This window comes from Manacus candei, unplaced genomic scaffold, assembly GCF_025592945.1.
Source record: "Manacus candei isolate 608988 ecotype Guabito, Panama unplaced genomic scaffold, ASM2559294v1 h1tg000015l, whole genome shotgun sequence".
Taxonomy (NCBI): Eukaryota; Metazoa; Chordata; class Aves; order Passeriformes; family Pipridae; genus Manacus; species Manacus candei.
The window spans coordinates 8,452,097-8,456,914 of record NW_026138063.1 but is presented as its reverse complement, the minus strand read 5'-3'; positions in this window follow the sequence as shown (position 1 = coordinate 8,456,914).

The following is a 4,818-nucleotide window of genomic DNA, read 5'->3' as shown; positions in this document are numbered from 1 at the left end:
TCTGGCCTTTTTAAATCTCCTCAGATAAATACTTGGGTCCTGAGGTCTCCCATTGCCCTTGGCTGGAGCCACACAGTAACAGCACATTTGTTTTTGTAACCCAGTTGAACAAAGAAGGAAAAAGCCATTTCAAGTCTCAGCAGTCTCAGCTCTAAGAGTGCAGCACTAAAGAGGCACTTGCTTTCCAAATCAAGCAGGAGAACCAGCTCAGCTGGGGGGCTCAAGTCCAGACTTGCAGCCACCAAAGGAGTCCAGACTGTTGTAAATGAAGGACCGGCTGATGCTCCCAGGCGGGAGTTGGGAGCGCTGGCATCTGTCTCCATTCCGAACTCAGACTTCATGTTGAGATTCCTGTCAACACTGCCGACAAAGGGGGTTTCTGTGAGCAGTTCCAGGGGTTCGGGAGCTGTGCTGGGGAGCGGCGCAGCCCCGGGAGCCGCAGCCGTGCACTGCCCGCCGCGGTCGCTAAAGGGAGCTCCAGGCTCAGAGCTCGGCTCTGCCTCCCGCTTCAGATGGCACCGAGCCCGTTCGCTTTCCTCCTGCGGTAACCGGGTGCTGAGAATTACTGGGGGCATTTACAGGGACGTTTGAGAAATGTAAATCTGCTCCGTCACTTTAGGTTTGCAATACAGCAGCTACAAACTCTTTGGGGAACTGGGCACACCTGGAGTAAGCATGAGGCTTATACAGCCTTTCACTGGGTATCTTCAAGATGTATTGTATTTTAGAGCTGAACACTGCTATAGATACAAAAAGTACTTGCAGCCTAAGCTTGTCAATAGAGACTCAATAAACTCCCAGTCCTACTCATGTCTTTCTGAAGGCTAAGATTTTAAAAACACAGCTATGCATCCATCACATACAGTGACACAACAGAGACACATCTGAAATAAAGTACATCTCTACTGATAGTGTGAACAGTTTTGAACGGGTGATATATAACACTGGAATATTTCAGAGTCACACATTACCCTTTCACAGAAAAGCACAAAGCAGTCTTGATGCCTGTGGCATTGTCAGTGCAATCAGTGCCTCTTAGTGCCAATACATTGCAACAGGTAAGCAGAGTAGTTCAGCAGAAACACTCCTGGACTCTTGTGGCCAACAAAACATCACCACAAAAAAAAAAAAAAAAAAACAAACAAAAAAAACCCCAAAAAAAGCGCAAACAAACAAAAAACCTCCAAAACCAACCAACCAACCAACCCAACCCAATTGGTTTGCAACAGCAGTGTGATTTAAAAACCAAGCAGCTTAACTCCCCAGGGAACGGCATCTGCTGCGTGGCAAGCACAGCCTTGTAATTCAAGTGTCCCTGAGGAAAAAAATCAAAACATGTAAGGACTTCCAGAAGTGGAGTGATGGTTGGGAAGGTCTACTCCCAGGGCTGGGGACTAGGCAGGAGGGTATTTCTCATTTTGTTTAAGTGTTTCCAGCAGGTGATGGAGCTATAGAAGCAGCTACTCTCCTGGTATGAGCAGTGATACCCTTCCCAATTTTGCTGGCCCTCCTCAGGGAGCTCTGATTAGCCAGTTTTGTTCAGTCACTGCTGGAGTCAACTGTTTATTAATAAGTGAAATACCTTGTTTTCTACATTCTCTTCCTATAAAAAATAAAAATCTGTGGACTTCTTTGTGGAACTGGTTAGAAACAGGTGACCTTCAAGTACTTATGGCATGTTCTTTGTCTTAAAGAGAGTCACGAGTCAATAATATTACCATTATTCAGTTAATGCAAAGCAGTACATATGGTGCAGAAAGCAGCAGGGATAAGCAGGCAGTCTCAGAAAGAGTTGAGAAATGTTTGAGAGGAAGGAAATTCCCACCACCAGCCCGTCTGTCATACCAAGCCTGTGCTTGTATAGATGCAAAGCTGTTGGTATTCCAGACAAGTCATGATTCACTTGCTTATAATTATGGCAGGCATTTACAGGAAAAAAGGGGGTTTGTTTTTCTTAAGGGCTATATAGGAGCTCTGGCTCCTCACCTAAGCAACCCTGCTGCAGCTACAATGAAGATAAGGGACAATTTCTAGCCCAACTTTGGAAAAACCCCAGCCAACTCCACCCAAGTTGGTGGCCTATAGGTTATTCAGCCACCCATTAGGAAGAATAAAATCCTCCAATTAAATCCCGATAAAAGAAACCTAAAATCAGGCACTGCACGTAATAAGACAGTTATCTGCTGCTAACCCTGGCTGACTGCTCTCCACAGGGCATGAGTAGATGTGCCACCAGGAGGGAGGTGGGAAAGAACAAACCCCCTTAGTTCACACAAGTGCAGCAGAGCTCATTATATGCCCTGCTGCCTATCGCTGCGAGAGGTTAGAAATGCCTCTTTATTTCCCCCTGCCCTAATGCACTTGCTGCCTTCCCCATTCTGTTTATTTTGTGCCACCAAAGCAGTGACAATCAGGCATGTGAAGCATTATTCCCTTATTCCCCAGCCTCTTTTCTGAGGTGAGCACAGCCCTGAAAACAGGAGCAACTTCCAAAAAAAAAAAAAAAAAAAAAAAATTACTGCCACATCAATTTCTATTCAAATCACTTGGCACATTTCTCTAGTTCTTTTGCTAGAGACCAAGGTTCACTTCCAGCTCCCCAGCCTTCAATACCTCGGGACAGTGAGTGCTGGCACAAACTGAAACCTGGTGACCTTCCTTTGAGAATATTAAGTCTTGCTAGAGTTTCTGTGAGGTTAATCGATTCCACTCAGTCCTCTATTGTGAAATCCTCGGACAGGAAAAAATAAGGAGAGAAAAAGCCAAGGGAGATTTTCATGCAATCCTTACAGCCCCAAGATTGATTCAGTTTGTCTCAGTCTCACCATCCTTGGAAAGCATGCTGCGAAATACTCATATTAGTCCTTAAATCAAAAACCCCAAATACTGAACCTCAGTTTTAATTTGCCAAGACCACCCGGTCTGTGCTGTATTCGAAATACTACACAGAAAGGTATGGTGCAACATCATGCCAGTTATCAGAACCATTCCAGCTCCCAAAACTCTGTGGAGGGGTTTACCTTGTACAGCCTGGCACCCAAAGAGCATCAAGTGCAATTCTGAGTGATTATAGACGCATGGAGATTGGTGTGTTAAACACTGGCCCATGGAACCATCCAGGCAACAATGAGCCTAATCAACTTGCCAGTTTCTCTTTCCTCTCTGCCACAGTTGCCAAGACAATTCTGTTGAGTGAGCACTCACAAATGCAGTTTTGTTACTGAAGGGCTCAAACTCCTCATCTCTTTGCAGCTCACTGGAACCTCTGTATTTCTCTGTTCCTGATGGGACCCATGGACTGGCCTCCAGACTTTCCTCATGCTCTCTCTCACTGTGAGTGGTAAACCTTTGTCTAATGTGGACATTTCACCTGCTGCAAAATCAAATGCTGCATCAGCTGAAGTGCTGAAGGAGGCAAAGTCCTAATATCCCCTTAGCTCCTCCCTGGGTAAACTGGTCTCCAAAAGGCTGTCCAATCAAAGGCACTGCTCGTGTCAAAGTTTGGCCGTGCTTTAGGTTGTGTACAATATTGGGCACATAAGTTCTTGAGCTGAGTACACAAAACTGGGCTGAAATGGGGTCACAGCGAGGTGCACCAGCGCCCTCAGGGCCCCAACACATACAGAGGTGTGGAACAAAAGGCATCATCAAATACAGCAGATCTGACCAAAAGGATTTTTCTGCTCCCAAAACATCCCCATTCTAATGTCTGCATCTTGCCTTCTGTGATCAGTGCTGCCTTCAATTTGATCAGGATCACTTTATCCCACAGGTCCCCAGCCAAACTGGCCGGCAGCACTGGCAGGAGAATCCCCGTGGGATAACTGGGCAAGTACTGCTGGCACAGGCCAGCTTCACACAGCACTCAAATCCCTAAATAGCAACAGGAATAAAAATAGTCCAATTTGGATATCAAAAAACCAAAATGAGGTAGGAATGTATTTAAATTGAGAGGTAGTTTCTAAAATGCAGAGTGATTCTTAATTATTTGCCACTGTTCATGAGGTTGTACTGAGATACTACTTCATCTCATCATTTTCAACCTTCTGAAATGCTACACAAATGTCACGTGAGTAACTGACATTTTGAGAACCGATCTTTCCATTCGTTCAGTTTAAAAGAATCTTAATTTTTCTTCTAGGCTACGGGTACTGATTGAGAGTGCTACATAATCTTTGGATTCATTTGTCCAACAAACATCTAATTAATTAATAATTGATAATTAAAATGACCTCCTTTTGACTGATACCTGATCTCAGAAAGGTTCAAAAGAAACTTAACACACATTGTGTCATGTTCCAGCATAACCCACTACAGGTATGTTATCATGTTATGCCACATCTGGTTTCCAGAGAACAAAATGAACCGCGGAACAAATTAAAGGAAGAACCAGTTGTACTTGTATCAGATCTAACCAGTTCAAATGTCTGGCAATTACAGGAGCAGGTGAACTTGCAACAGGTTAGCATCATTAACCCCAGAAATGGTATTATTTGTGGATATGTCCAAGCAGAGATATCTGATAACACCATATTATCTGTGCAATCACTGCTGTTCTTAGGTGCTAGAAGAACCCTCTTAAGAGAAAATCTAAAATCTCAGCTAAACTGACAAAAAGGAAAAGTATTCCTTATGCTTGAATCAGAGGTGTGCAAACTATGAGTAAAATGAATGAACTGGCCATCCTACACCTCCCTGATTTTCTTTAGCAGCTCCATATCTTACATGGGATCTGCAGACTGACCCACACCTCTGCTATACTTCCTGGTCACTGCGTGATGAGGGAAAAAGGTTCAGACTCCCAGGTGCCTCAGATAA